The sequence below is a fragment of the Dermacentor andersoni genome, chromosome 11 (genome assembly GCF_023375885.2).
Source record: "Dermacentor andersoni chromosome 11, qqDerAnde1_hic_scaffold, whole genome shotgun sequence".
Taxonomy (NCBI): domain Eukaryota; kingdom Metazoa; phylum Arthropoda; class Arachnida; order Ixodida; family Ixodidae; genus Dermacentor; species Dermacentor andersoni.
This window is the reverse complement of record NC_092824.1, coordinates 26,553,096-26,569,964: the sequence shown is the minus strand read 5'-3', so window position 1 is coordinate 26,569,964 and position 16,869 is coordinate 26,553,096.

The following is a 16,869-nucleotide window of genomic DNA, read 5'->3' as shown; positions in this document are numbered from 1 at the left end:
AGAATAGTCTAGAGGAATTTGAAATTCCACAAGTAACGCCGCAAAAAGTAAAGAAAGCCTTGGGAGCTATGTAGAGGGAGAAGGCAGCTGGGGAGGATCAGGTAACCACAGATTTGTTGAACGATGGTGGAAATATTGTTCTAGAAAAACTGGCCACCCTATATACTCAATTCCTCATGACTTCCAGCGTACCGGAATCTTGCAAGAGCGCTAACATAATCCTAAACCACAAGAAAGGGGACGCCAAAGACTTGAACATTTATAGACCGATCAGCTTACTGTCCGTTGCCTACAAAGTATTTACTAAGGTAATCGCAAATAGAATCAGGAACACCTTGTACATCTGTCTGCCAAACGACCAGGCACGATTCCGTGAAAGCTACTCATGAATAGACCATATTCACACTGTCAATCAGGGGATAGAGAAATGTGCGGAATATAAACAACCCTTATATATAGCCTTCATTGATTACGAGAAAGCGTTTGATTCAGGCAAAACCTCAGCAGTCATGGAGACCTTACGGAATCAGGGTGTAGACTAGCCGTATGTAAAAGTGCTGAAAGATATCTATAGCGGCTCCACATCCACCGAAGTCCTTCATAAAGAAAGCAACAAAATCCCAGTAAAGGAAGGCGTCAGGCAGGGAGATACGATCTCTCCAATGCTATTCACAGCGTGTTTACAGTAGGTATTCAAAGACCTGGATTGGGAAGAATATGGGATAACAGTTAATGGAGAATACCTTGGTAACTTGCGATTCGCGGATGATATTGCCTTGCTTAGTAACTCAGGGGACCATTTGCAATGCCTACTCACTGACCTGGAGAGGCAAAGCAGAAATGTGGGTCTCAAAATTAATCTGCAGATAACTAAATTAATATTTAACAGTTTTGGAAGAGAACAGCAGTTTACGATAGGCAGTGAGGGACTGGAAGTGGTAAGGGAATACGTCTACTTTGAGCAGTTAGTGACCGCGGATCCGGATCATGAGACTGAAATAATCAGAAGAATAAGGTTGCCATAAGGTTGAAAAAAGGTTGCCATTATCCCCCAAGAGAAAAGTGTGTGACAGCTGTGTCTTACTAGTACTCACGTACGGGGCAGACACCTGGAGGCTTAGGAAATGGGTTCTGCTTAAATTGAGAACGACGCAACTTGCTATGGAAAGAAGAATTATGGGTGTAGCATTAAGGGATAAGAAAAGAGCAGATTGGGTAAGGGAATAAACGCGACCTAATGCAGGAAAAGAAAATCAAGAAAAAGAAAAGGGCATGGGCAGGACATGTAATGAGGAGGGAAGATAAGCGATGGTCATTAAGGGTTATGGACTGGATTCCAAAGGAAGGGAAGCATTGCAGGGAGCGACAGAAAGTTAGGTGGGCGGACGAAATTAAGAAGTTTGCAGGAACAACATGGCCACAATTAGTACATGACCGGGTAGTTGGAAAAGTATGGGAGAGGCCTTTGCCCTGCAGTGGGCGTAAGCAGGCCGATGATGATGATGAACTAACTATTGCCCTGTCAACCGGTATTCTTCCCCCCTCTTTAAGAACGAGGTAACCTTCATCTGGCATTTTATTGTCCAGTTTGTTCAGTTTCACCATGCAGGAGGCTTCCCTCCTCTCCACGTTGCAGGTTGGTCAAATATCGCCGTTGTGACCGATCTTGGTACACATCTGCTCATGTGCGGGGAAACGTTTTTTGTCCGCGACGAGCACTCCGCCGCCCTGTGTCCCGCTTTGTCACACAGGAAGCAACGCTCGCCACCTCGAGTCGTCTTCTTGGCCGACTTTGTCTTTGATGCGGACGCAACCGTTTTCTTGGCACTCCCCTCCTGGCAGCCCTTCAGCGTTCGGCAGGAGGGGAGCAGCCCTTCAGCGTTCGGCAGCTTCTGTCCTTCAAGAACACTCGTAGTGCCGAAGAGCAGCTCTTGACGGATTGTTACTTAATAATCATGTCCCTAACGCTGTAATACCTTTTTTCCGCCTTTTTGAATTCAACCCAGTGGTGGACATTACCGGCCAGTCTGGCGGCGTACTGCATATCAGCCTCCTTGTCTTCAGGCCTGGCATGGCTAAACTTTCCCGGTATCACGCTGCCATGTAGCGAGAATGCCACAAGAGTGCCGTCTTGAGCTGGTTATAGTACAGAGTAGCATATGGACCAAAAGGACCAATGACTGTTAGGGTTTCTCCGGTCATGCAAAGACTCAGTGAGAGCTCCAAGTTCCCTCGCAGCCATTCCTGGCACGTTGCAGATAAGCACCTAGGTCATCGCTGGATTCGATAAATGGTGAGGATTGGTCGATACGGTTTTCCTCACGGGCGCAGTCGAGCTAGCCTTCGCGGCGGCCTTCGAAGCCGGTGCGTTATCGCCCCTCTCCTAAAGTTTGCGCTTACATTCGAGAACTTTCTGCTCTTGCTATAGCAGTTTCTGCTGCAGGTCCATTTGTTCTTTCGCTAAATTTCGCTCCTCTATTTTTTTTCATCTCGCAATCTCACACGGTCCACCTCCACCCATTCCTTTAACGCTGTCGCTTTCAGACCCACCTCTCGAATTCTAGAGCAGGCTTTGTGGTACTATTTTAGTCGTCCGTGCCTACGCGGCAAAGTTCGCTCTCGTGAAGTGTCCGCCGCTTTCGCCCGACGGGCGACTAACTTGCGCGCAGAGTGACGGTGGTGTCCTGGCGGTACTCATAATGGCCACAGCCATGTCGTCTAGTGGAGCTGCCACGCCCCGGCACCGGGAAAGAGGTCGAAGAAGACGCTCGCCGGTGTGGGCTAGAGGAGCGTGACAGGCCTGTTGGCGGCGAGCTCCGTGGGTTCCTGCTAGGGTAAGAGGGCCAGAAGCACTGCTGTCGGGCACGCAAACTGGAGCAGTGTTCGGCGGCGGCTCTCAGGCGGTACCGAGGACACGGCCACCAACGCGGACCGTTAGCCGCTCGTGCTTGGCTGCCTGGCTGTGCGATCGAGACGGGACGGCAGCCGTCTCCATTGCTTCTGGAACAGGTCCCACCAGGTCGTCCCTGTCCCGTGACCGTTCTACCGAGCCGTCCAATTGTAAACCGTAGCGCGCGCTCTCATCGCGCTCCGTCCGCCGTGCGCTTTTCCTTTTCTTCCTCGTCCACTCGGCCCGCTCAAGCGCCCCACACGTCACACTCGTACAAATGTTCAACAAAGGTAATGTAACTGCACCAAATAAAAAAAAACGCACGTCAGAGGTTCTGATACCTTCTTTTAGAAGTCGCTGTTCGCACTGAGTCGTCGAATCTTTATTTTCTTAGCTTCTCCTCGAATCTTTAGTTTCTGTTTCTACTAGTGAACAGGTTGGGCACACGGATTCAATTGGTGTTATTGCTTAATCTTGAATTATTGCTTTCTTATTCACGTAAACGTGATTAAGTAAGTTTAATTAGGGAGATTTAGGTTAATTTAGCCGAAATTTTATTCTAGGTAATTTACGGTGATATGCTAAGAGGATTTGTTATCAGCTTACATAATCTCACAGTTATATGTAAATCTAACTGCATTTAGCCCATTTATTTTTAACTTCTCAAAGGCAGTTTTTGTTTAGGATATTAAAAGTCCGTCATTGTAAATGCTTATCATCTATATACCTAAAATTTCGCCCTGTTCACCATCGCGTTTGATCAAGCGAAGGCGTTTTGCACTAAAAGGTAAAAGAATTTGAAAGCTGTGACTAAGCAAGCACAAATAAAAAAATAACTTCTATGAAGATAAAGATATTGACATTTGAAACTGATGAAGGTTCCGTCAAAATAAGACAACCGTTACTAAATCTTTTTGCAGGTTGCGAGCATATCAGAATGTTATACTACGAGCGGCTTGAATCTAGGACAGCCTCGTTACTGACATCAGGTCAGTTTCAGGAATAAAACAAAGACTTTCAACATCAACGAAAGAGCCAAAAAGTACCTCGCATGCATCTTATCAATCACGATATCCTAGCAATGACCAATTTTTCAAAGAAAAAAGCGGTGGTTGAGAACGCACTGTGACTGAACGTTGTCGTGAAAATGTAGCTAAGCATCTTTACTGGAAATCAACAGTACCTAAGTACCTCAAGAATTTGAAGTTAGCATACTCATTTTTCCTACAATCATTCCTTCGCAATCAAAGTTCTCTTTAACGAGATTTTCGTTTATTTTCTGTTCACACTGCAGAAAGAATAGAACCGTGATTCAACAACGCTTTCTTCTTAGAGCACCATGATAACCTTTCTGGGGGCAAAATGCGAAAATACCCGTGCACTTAGATTGAGTTGCAGGTTAAAGAACCGCAGGTGGTCGAAATGTCTGGAGTCCTCCACTACGGCGTGCCTTATAATGGGAAAGTGGTTTTGGCACAACCCACAACCCGATAATTTATTTTAATAATATCTTTTACACAGAAATATCTTAAACCACAACGAGCAGTCAAGAGTCGTATGCGGAGGTTTCAGTGCTTTAGTTAAAGAAAAAAACTACATTACCGACAATTACGATTTCCCTTGCAGCTAGCTAGCGAGAGGTCATCTGGTGCTGTCAGGTCAAAACCTCCTCAGCCCTCGGGTAAGATAATTTTTATGGCCAAGGCTGGTTTTTTCTTCTTTACCATCCTCATGTGTGACATCCCTGTGCAAGTAAAAAGAAAGTCCTCAACCATACAGCAGCACAATGCTACAAATGCCCTCTGTTACTTCATGCTACTGTTTGAAGCATGACATTTTTTTACTTTCATAAAGCTTCCTCTAGTTCACGAATTTTCGGAGAACTGACTTGCAATACCATTGCTTTTGGATTATCTTCAGGATGCAGCACTGCTGCTGCGGCCTTTCACAGCCCCGCAGTGTTCACAGCAGACAAACTTCGTAAAATTTCTCTGACACCATTGCTTAGTTCTCATGGTTTAGAGGAACTTGCGCTCTGTAACAAATATTTCTCACTTTCACCAACACTCAGCTACATACCTGTAACACTTTTCACGAGCACCTGCTCACACATTTATAATGTTCACACTAATCTATACGGAAAACATTTAGATAAGCGCATTCTTATACCGATGTGTCTTGACTATTTCCAAGCCAACCTTCTTTTTCAGGAAAACATCAGTAGTCTCCATTTTTAGGCCTAATATTTATGAAACCTTCAGGTATTCCAACATCAGCATTTCATTTGATATTTTCTGTTGTATGTCTGTGTATTTAAGTTGAAGATAGACAATCTCACAGAAACTGTCTAGCTGAAGCTTGACGTTTCTTGTAATAGAGGTCACATACGACACATTATGTCCGGCACTATGAATGCAGGAAACCACAGTGGTGCAAGGGGCAAAGCATCTTTGTTGAGCTACTTTCAAGCTAGTGAGACCACCAGAGATTTGTACGAGTCCTCGTAATGCTCGGTACTAAGTGGAAGCTCCGAACACGACTCACTAGAGCTATCTAAGCCTAATTGTTTATTTTAGGCGAAGAGACATTACAATGCACAATGATTTTGGCATTAAAAGAGGGGCGGTTGTCAATAGAGCATTCTAACTTCCAACTACAATCTCTAAAACCCAGGGGGACCAGATTTCCCATTCATTTCCGCAAACTGCAGCCACAAACAAATTTTGGGCGGGAAACTGGTACCATCTAGTATCGCAGCATTTACACAAAGAAGAATAAAATGTCTGTCACTCATTTGTGGCGCTCTATCGATAAAAAAAGCCCTGGATGAGTGAGACTCATTTTATGATGCAACACCTAAGTTGTAACATTTCTAATCTGATTTTATTTCTTTCAGTATATTTCTCAAATTATTATTGTTTGTCTTGTTAATGATCAATAAAAATTTTGACCTTTTAAGAGAGAAAATGTTTCATTTGAGTAACTCGGAGATTACAGGTTGCATTCAATTGACCAAGCATAAGTGCAGCAGCTGCTTATGAAGGAATCAAATATTCCCCACATGCAAGTATTACGAATCCCTTCTAAGTTGATCATGGTGCTACATCGTGCGCGCTTTCACACTATTTAGATGAGTACTCGCGCCCTGTTGTGAAGGAATGCAGTCTGTCTGTTAGGAATATATGCACTCTGTTTGGCGGAGTAAAAAGACTCGGTTTGGAGGAGTAGAGGTACTCGCTTTAAAGGAGTAGAAGCACTCGGTCTGGTGTAGTAGTATGACCCTACTGGGGAAAATATTACCACTCTGCGGAAGAGTATTAGCATTCCCTTGCGGTGGAGTAATAAAACTGTCATGGGGAGTTAATCTACTCTCTCTCAAAGAGAGTCCATCTGCTCTCGAAAAGCGAGTGATATATGGGACAAGAAGATACTCCCTCGAAGAGATTTCCCTGAACTCTCTTTGTTTTTGCAATGCATGTGGGTTTATTGACAGTTCACCCAAAAAGACGTGCAGTAGAAATATGTTCCACATCGGCCACCAAGGCTTGTGAGTAGTGGTGCTGGCTAACACTCCCAGGGTTAGTTCCAGTAGAAAAACATAAATACCCAACAAAGTAGAAGGGAAAGCGGCGCCGCGGTAACTCAATTGGTAAAGCATCGCACGCGTAATGCGAGAACGTGCGATCGTTCACCACATGCAGCAAGTTGTTTTTCCACCCTTTTTCATTTATATTAATTTATTTCTTTATTTCAATTTGTAATTACAAGTAATTTTCCCTATATTTTCCTTGGTGTCATTGTTGGCTTCTTATGATATGTATATAAACATTTAGCCCCTTGGTTGACCCCCTTTCTTCTCGTTGATTATATAACAAGGATCTCGAACCCGGGAACAACGATGCCTTCAGGTAACATATGTGGTTTTACTGACCATTTGCCTTCACCCCAAGAAGACCACGTGCTGGAGATGCCTGCGGTCGAAAGAAAGTACCCCTTCTGCCATCAGTGTTTGTGAGTGGTGGCGCTGGCTAACACTCCCAGCGTTAGTTCTAGTAGAAAAACATAAATACCCGAGATAGTAGATGGGAAAACGGCGCCGCGGTAGCTCCATTGGTAGAGCATCGCTCGCGTAATGCGAAAACGTGGGAGCATTCCCTATCTGCAGCAATATAATTTTTCATCCACTTTCACTTCCATTAAGTTATTTGTTTAATTCAATTAGTAAGTACAAGTAATTTGCGCATGTTATCCTGCGTGTCGTTTGTTGGCGTCTTATGATATATATATATATATATATATATATATATATATATATATATATATATATATATATATATATATATATATATATATATATATATATATATATATATATATATTGTAACCGATACGAAAGTTACGGACAAGAGGACAGATGAGCAGACGAAGAGGAGGAAGAGTTGCAGAGGCCGAGCTGCGCTACAATCGCGCTACGATCATCATCAATCACCTGTAAGTAAAACCATTTCTTCGCAACTCTTCGTAACAGTTGTGGCGGAAGGTTCGGGGTAATCGACACCCTAAGACGGAGGCTGAACCAGAACTTCTTCGACGGAGCCGTCGCATTGCTGGACTCTCACCGAATCTACCGGAGTGGAATATGTCCCACGACGCAGACGAACAACGGCCCATTCTAACAGCTGCACCGACAAGTTCCGTTCTACAACTGAGAGATGCTCGTGCCTTCACCGGAAGATTGGACGAAGACGTCGAGGAATAGCGTATCCATTATTACCGGGTGAGTGCCGCCAACAAGTGGAACAGCGCTTCTCAGCTTTCGAATGTCGTGTTCTTTCTTACGGATACTGCGTTCCTGTGGTTCAACAATAACGAGGAAACGTTCACAGCATGGGGAAGATTTGTTCCCGAAATCAAAGAGCGATTCGGCGACTCCGCGACGAAAACGAAAAGGGCAGAACAGACGCTACTGCAACGTGCGCAAGTGCCAGGCGAAACCTGCACGACCTACACTGAGGTGATGATAAAACTGTGTAGGATGGTGGACTCTGGAATGCCTGAGGAAGATAAAGTCGGGCACATCCCGAAAGGAATTGCTGAAGACGTCTATAATTTCCTCATCGCGAAAGACAACCTGGCTTCCGTCACTGACATCATTCGGCACTGTCGTACTTTCGAGCAGATGAAAACGAGGCGTATCACACCGAAGTTGGCAGGCTAGCCGATGTTACGACAGATGCAAGCGTGGAGAGCAACCAGCCCCTCGATCTTGCATCCACGGTCCGACAAATAGTTCGGGAAGAGCTCAGCCTGCATGGGCAAGTGACACATTCAGGCACTCATAGCTTCCGCCTACCACCAGATTTCGAGCCAAACGTGGCATCCTTCTCCCCGTATCCTGCGGCGAGGGGTACCAAGGATTATGAACTCGCGCCCCGACAGCAGCCACGTCTCTACGACAGAGGCGCTACTCATGACGCTCGGCCACAACGAGAGCAGCCGCGTTTTTACCCCCGAGGGCCTGTGACTTCTGTCAGGCCGCGACATGAAGAGCACCGACCCTACTACCATGACGTGACTTATGAACAATATAACGGATTTCAGCGAGGCGCAGAGACACGTTATCTACATGACAACGAACCTTCTCGCCGCCCGCCGCAGCCTAGCATCCGTTTTGAGGCAGATGCTGTGAAACGCGACCCTCCCGTGTGCTACAACTGCGGTGCCACAGGCCATATAGCACGGTATTGTCGCCAAGGCCGTCAATGACGAAGGACACCACCGATGTTCACGCCACCCAGAACCCGTACTTCATATGACTTGCGGACGACCGATTCCCTTCCGATGGACAATTTCCCACACGAGACCAGACGCAGCGATTCGCCAAGTTCTGAGCGGAGTTTGACGCCACCAAATAATCGCTCCCGTCGCTCTCCGTACCCTCGGCGCCGTTCTTCGTCACCGCCGCCGGGAAACTAGCATCCACGGCCAATGAAGGTGTGGTCGCAGGACAGTCTTTGCCAGAAATACCTCTGCCTGTTGTGTTGCTCAAGAACAAAGTGAATGTCTCGATTGACGGAATACCGACCATAGCGTTAGTTGATACTGGGGCGACTGTGTCTGTGATGAGCCTCGCTTTCAAAAACCGTCTACGCCACAAAGTTATGTTTTCTTGGAACGACGGTATTACCTTTCGTGGAGTGGGCGGCGAGTGGCTTCAACCCCTTGGTGTTTGTGCTGTGAGTGTTTTGTTGACTGGGAAAGTTTTTGTGTCGGAATTCCTTGTTCTTGCTCGATGTTGGCACGATGTTATTCTTGGTATTGATTTTCTTGAACAGTGCGGCGCTTCCGTGGACTGTGGTTGTGACGAAATATCATTGAACAAGTTAATTATATCAGCAGATTGCGAACAAAGCTCGCGTGGCGAAAACAGGGACACAGACACACTCAGTGTTCTTGATGAAGTGATTGCGCCATCGCGGTGCCTGACGCCCGTTCGTGTTTCTGTAACTACTGTTGGCGCTGATTGTATTGACCTTGTAGTTAAGCCTCTCCGCATAAACTGTGCTAAAAAAGATATGCTTGTGCTCTGCTCTGTCGTGTGCATGACGAAAGAAGTCGCCACATTGTGGGCGCTGAAATGTTCCGCCACGCCAGTTCTCTTTCCTCGCAGTATGAAAATCGCTTTCTTCGATGAAGCCCCATGTAACTCAATAGCGGCCCTAACTACGGACGTCTCTACAGTTTGCTCTCCTTTCGATAATGGCCATTTTGAAGAGCTAATGCTTGGCATGATCAGCAAGGCTCTCGGTACGTCGGAACGGCAAGCACTGGTACATGTCCTTGCCAGGCATGAGGTTGCATTCGACTTCACGCATGGATATGCACCCCTTCATTTACCGTCGTCCCACGCTTGTTAAAGAATAGATACCGGCTCCGCACGCCCCATCCGCCAGAAGCCCTACCGAGTGTCATCCTCCGAGCGAAAAGTTATTGCAGAACAAGTCATGGAGATGATGGACAAAGGTGTCGTTCAAGAGTCGTCTAGTCCATGGGCAGCACCAGTAATCCTGGTCCGAAAAAAAGATGGCTCCTGGAGATTCTGCGCGGATTACAGGTATCTAAACGCAGTGACGAAGAAGGATGTCTATCCACTACCGCGAATAGATGACGTCATTGATTGCTTACACGCTGCTTCTTACTTCTCAACACTTGATTTGCGATCGGCGTATTGAAAAATACCTATGGACCCTGCCGACAAGGAAAAGACCGCTTTCGTGACTCCAGAGGGCCTATTCGAATTTAATGTTATGCCTTTCGGCCTTTGCAATGCTCCTGCCACCTTCGAAAGATTCATGGATACAGTACTACGTGGTCTGAAGTGGGGGTTATGCATGTGTTACCTCGATGATGTAATCTTTGGCCGCACGTTTGAAGAACATAATGAACGCCTCAGCCTTGTTCTCGACTGCGTCGAGAAAGCTGGACTAGTTCTAAGCAAAAACAAATGTCGCTTTGGCGAACGTCAAGCACTGGTCCTGGGACACATAGTCGACAAGGATGGCGTCAGACCCGATCCTCGTAAGATTGAAGCGGTGAGCTCCTTCAAGCCACCACAATCAGCACGAGAACTTCGCTCATTCATTGGCCTATATTCATATTTTCGTCGTTTTGTTCCCAGGTTTTCCGACATCGTTTACCCGTTGACAAGTATTTTGCGACAACATGCATCCTTCAATTGGACATTAGAGTGTGACGCATCATTCTCCTAACTGAAGTTTATACTAACGTCAGCACCGCTCTTGCGTCACTTCAACCCATCTTGCCCGACTGAAGTTCACACTGATGCTAGCGGAATTGGGATAGGAGCGGTGCTTGTACAAAGTCACAGTGCGCAGAACATGTCGCATATCCCAGCCGTTGCCTGAGAAAATCTGAACGCAATTACATGGTCACGGAACAGGAATGCCTGGCAGCTGTTTTCGCCATACAGAAGTTTCGGTGTTATCTTTACGGTAGACCATTCAAGATTATCACCGACCATCATTCTTTATGCTGGCTGGTCGGTTTGCGTGATCCCTCTGGTCGCCTCGCACGTTTGGCGCTGCGCCTCCAGGAATACGACTTTGTGGTGTCGTACAAGAGTGGCCGTCGTCACGCTGACGCAGACTGCCTCTCTCGGATTCCTCTTGCGGCTACCGACTGCGATGCTGAGAATTTTGACGACTGTCTCGCTGCTCTTACTTCTAGGTTCCCTGACGCGGCAGACTTTCAGCGAGAACAACAGAGTGATGTTACCCTCGATCCGCTTTTTGTCGCTGCCCGTACTTCTCAAGGCAGCGGTCGCTTTACTGTCCGTGATAAATTACTCTACAAAACTAATTATTCCGGGCATGGAGCAAGTTTTCTGCTTGTTGTCCCGGACAGCCTTCGCTCCGACGTTCTACGCGCCATGCATGACGATGTGACATCGGGCCATTTGGTTTCGTACGAACGCTGCACCGCACGCAGGAGCGCTTTTACTGGCCCAAGATGTACGAAACAACCAAGCGCTATGTGGCTAGTTGTGAAGCGTGCCAACGTCACAAGCGACCGACCACCGCGCCCGGGGTCCCCTTCGGCCATTGACACCGCCCAACACGCTGTTCGAGCAAGTAGGCATTGACCTTTTGGGTCCATTCCCGTTATCTAACAATAAAAACCGTTGGATAATTGTCTGCGTAGACCATCTTACACGTTATGCAGAAACTGCAGCCATACCGTCTTCCACCGCCGCTTGCGTAGCGGTCTTCCTGTTGCGTTCCGTGGTCCTTCGTCATGGCCCACCACGTGTCACCATCAGCGACCGTGGTCGCCAGTTCACGGCTGATGCCATTGAAGAGTTACTTCGTTTGTGCACTTCACAGTTCCGTCATTCCACGCCGTATCATCCACAGACCAATGGCCTCGTTGAAAGGACGAACGGAACGCTGACCAGCATGCTTGCCATGTACGTCTCCTCCAATCATAAGAACTGGGACGACGTGCTGCCCTTCATCACTTACGCATACAACACGGCGAAACACGAAACCACGAACTGTAGCCCATTTTATCTCCTCTATGCAAGGTTACCGCGAAGCCCTCTCGACACTTTCTTACTCTTCGTTCTCCACAGTGACGATTCTGTATCGAAGACTGTGTCTCGCCGAAGCACGTTGAATAGCTCGTCTTCGCACTCTGGCCTCGCAAAGTCATTCGAAAGAGCGAACGACGACCGTCACGTACAAGTATCGTTCAAGGAAGGTGACTTCGTCCTTCTTTGGACACCGCAACGCAAGCGTGGATTGCGCCAAAAGTGCTTGTCACAATATTCAGGCCCATTTGTAGTTGTGGACCGCCTGAGCTAACTCACTTACGTCATAGCTCGCCTACTGTGCAACGATCGGCGATCAAGCAGAACTCAGCTGACTCATATTGCTGGCCTTACGCCTTTCTACCCTGCTTGTGCATCCTGACTCGCCCCACGGGCTTCGTCTGCTTGCGGGAAAATGTAACGGATACGAAAGGCGCGGACAAGAAGGGAAAAGAGAAGACGAAGAGGACGAAGAGTTGAAGAGGCCGACCTGCGCTACTATCACGCTACGATCATCATCCATCGCATCTAAATAAAACCATTTCTTCGCAACTCTTCGTAACAATATATGTGTACATATATATATATATATATATATATATATATATATATATATATATATATATATATATATATATATATATATATATATATTCGACCGAACGAAGGTGCGCTCTTAGGAAAATTGCATGTTTCGTCCATGGCACGGCCTTCGAATGATAAACACGACGGAAGCGTCAAACTATTAATCATGCCAGTCACTTAGAACGACTGAAGCTCACGCCCACCGGAAGATCAGTGCTGCAACGGCTGAACTACGGTGAAGCCTTTATAGCCACCACGGACCGAAAAGAAAGAATACCTTCAAACCTCCGCAAATCCCTGTGCATAGCTCCAATTCCACGAAGACAAGCCCGAGTGGATGCTCTACGGCGAAGACACAGGCAAGATCCGGGCGCCAGATACACCTACGCAGCCAAACACCCGCAAAGAAACGCTTACGCCCTGAGCGTCGTATATTGTCAGGGCAGAGAGCTAGCCTCTGCCACTGTCCGTGCACAAAACCCCGACACTGTAGAAGAGACGGTGATCGCCCTAGCGACTACCACGTGCATGGACGCAGCTGTCATCTTCTCCGATTCTCAAGCAGCCGTCAGAAACTATGCTAAGGGTTGCGTGTCAAGAGAAGAAATGAAGCTATTGAAGCATCGCAGTACTCCGATCCCTGCGTGACATGGGTTCCAGGGCACGAGGGGCTGGAGGGGAATGAAGCGGCAAACGCCGGGGCCCGAGGCCACACCTGGCGGGCCAACCCTTCCTACTCTCGAGAGGCCCGGTCTGCGCCAGCGGAGGCAGAGACCGTACGCATTACGTACTCAGGGATCCTTCAACATCACAGGCTGGAACGCATGGTGTACCCAGTACCTCACCCAAAGCTCAACAAAGAAGAAAGCACTGCACTCAGAAGACTGCAAAGTAATACTCATATCCACGGAATCATCATGCATAGACTGTACTCAACGCTACAAGGATACCACTGCCCAATGTGCGGCGTACCGGACACCTTAACGCACCTGATCCTCGAATGTCCATGTCATCTAGACAAAGACGCATTGCCTTCACCGAGAGATTGTTGCAACGCCAGACAAAGCGAAGACCTCATAGAAACGTTCGAAGCCAAGCTCGTCTCCGAGGACCTGGAACAACAACGACGTCTCGTCGCCAGGGCCAAGGAAGGAGCGAAGGCCAGAGGGTTCCTGGAATGAGGAGACCTCCCACCGAGAGTAGAAACGGGGCTTACCCCGGAATACTGTTTCCGAAATAAAAGTTTATTCCACCGCCTTCGTAAGTCTGCCCCTTCGTTTCTCCAACTACCTATGTACCGGACCTGCCGAACAATTCAGAAGATTATATATACACACACACACACACACACTCACATACACATACACACACACACACACACACACACACATATATATATATATATATATATATATATATATATATATATATATATATATATATATATATATATATATATATATATATATATATACGCATGGCGGCCTGCTGCAGACCGACCGTCGGTTACACTTCACTCCTCAAAAAGACAGGACATATGTAGAGTGAGCTCCTGAACAACACTTTGAAATGTGGGGAACGTGGCATAAACCATAGATCCAGGACCTCACGGAGGTTCGACGTGCGGCTTACCGCATTTTTCTCGCACTTATCGCTAAAATACTATTAAATGTTTTCTCCTCCCGAAGTGTGCGGTTGGCAATCGGACACATACATGGTTAAAGTCCTTGCCTTTCGCTCTTCTATTATCTGTGCTTTCGTTTAGCATGTTCCACTTTCCTTTGTGGGTGTCCTGCCTCATCTGTCACATGACGAAGTACAATATGAAAGAATGCTTGCAGCACTAGTCTCGGGCAGCCCTTTTCGGATTCATGATGCGTGAACTTAAAATCTAAATTTCGTATCCATGTCCTATCTTGCTCTTCTTTGTATATAATCGTTTGTATTTTGCTAACCCTGTTCGGACTTCTTGTCAGCACTATTGTGTAAATAAAATGAATAAATAAATAAATAATAAATAAAATGACAGCGATAGAGGGTAGATGAGTTACCGTATCACATAGGTTTGAACTTTGACGCTACTCACGCAGAACTTTCGTCTTTTGCATGGTTATGAACCGGAGTGAAAGGATGGTAACCCTCCTTCCTTATATATAACATTCAGAATAACTCCTTGTTCGACGGTTGCACATAGGTCAAGGACCCACGATACGAAGCGCCTACTGGTCGAAGTCAGCTTGCAAAGGGAGAACTCGAATGAACGTTTTCATGTGGACAGGCTTTTACTTATCCTAAGGATATTTTATTAAAATTTCCTTCCTTGCCATGAGGTAAAAGCACACTAATAGGCGTGTAAATTTTCTTTATTCCTGAGACCTTCTATGTGTCCGGGTTGATGTTATTTGCAACCTCTTAGACGGAAAAGTCAGTTGTGAATAATAAATTATTTCATTTCATGAGTAAACGCACATGCAACAGAAATTCTAGTCCATCGTCCAGTATTCACACAATGAGTATGTAGCCCATTCGGACTGTCACATTGTAGTTATGGGAAGAGGAAAGCCGTTCCCAAAGAGTGAGTCACCAATCTAACTCAGCGTTAGCCAACTTTCGTTGAAAAAAGAAACACCTAAGGCACATCAATGGTTGCGCGCAAGGTTGTCCTCCGGCGGAATCAGATCTGCGGATCAAGGCATCGGTTCATCAGATTTAAATGGTCGCACACTGCAGCGAGTCTGTGCGCGCTCAAATGTGAGCAATAACCTATGTGCCAGTATTCGCTTCTCTCGCGCAATTTAACTCTCTTTCACTACTGAAGCCGTGACAACATTCTGGATATCTGAAAAACATGCAGACGCGTCTTAAGCAAAGTGATAACTTTGGAACAGTAGTGAGACACTAAAGGAAGCTCACCCAAAAAAAGAAAACAAAACACAAGCGTGCTCATGGTATAAATATTAGCTTAATTATATGGCAGGTGGTAAAAATGGTCCCCAAGGCAGCACAGCGGCACAGAGATACGAAAAATTCAAGGACTAAGTACTTTCGGATTGGTGCTGTTTAATAAACCAGTATTTGTTATGTCAATGTAGACCTGCAGTCCAGGTGCTACTTCCATCACGAGCACACTGCCGGAGCTCGGATTTCAGATGACTTCGCATATGTAAGCCAGAATTGTCCCAAAATCACGGTATTTTCTTCTTGAGGTCTTAACATTAACCAGCCAAAACATATGCTTTTTCGTTCCAACGTACATGTACGTGGTGCTTTATCTGTAAAATACATTATCTGTAAAATACTGAAAAATATATGCAATTTTTTCCCCCAGGAAGCTGTTTTAACACGAAAGTGTTAATGGCCCCGTGTCTCGGAAAAGCTAGTGTTGGCGGTGGGGGCGTTGTCAATGACCGTAAATTTCCGTATATATTTAGGCATATGTATGTGCCATTCCTTGCTAGATGACATATGATATATACAGGGTATGTTGCCACACTATTCTACCACCAATGTGGCTCAAACTATGTCTTTCATTCTTGACGAAGTTATTCCTAAATGTTTTGAGACACACAGCCCACAAAGAAACGTCACAAAACAAAATACCGACCGTGCATGCCTTTTATGCTTAATCTTCCAAGACTGAAATATTAAAAGTGCGAAAGAACATAAACCTGAAAATGATGTAATTTTTGGTTCTGCTGCGCACTACTTCGGGATCGACGTGCGCAAGGTGCCCCACTTCTACCGGAACACTGGCCTTCGTGCATAGCATTCGACGCCACCGTTTGCCATGAAACATTACGGTTACAGAAGTTGCAATTGCCGGGAAGCGTGAGAAGCAGTCAGGGGCCTTTAAAGGCTATCGCGTTCCACTCTGAAAGGCAAAGCTTAAGCGTTGCCCGACTTTTTATTCCTACTGACGCCAGGAAATCAAGCCTGACACCGGAACGCTCGAGAAATCTAATTGGGAGCGCGCACAATGTTACTGCACACCTTCTGTAATGTAGGGTAGTGCTAAGGTGCTTCTTATACATTGTAAGAGAATCTACTGTAAAGGCAGAATTGCACGGATAGGCACACGCGTTTGAGCTCATTAATTTCATTTGTGCCAAGGAAAGATGTCCAAGCTTTCACATTCGCTTGATCAGAAGCCACTATCAATGGGCCGGCTGTATGTAACTGCACCAAATAAAATATTGGTGCATAAAATAAGCCAATATCAATGTTGGTAACATCATTTTATCAGCCGAGTGTTCATATTGGTAACTTCTACATACGAAGTAGGTCG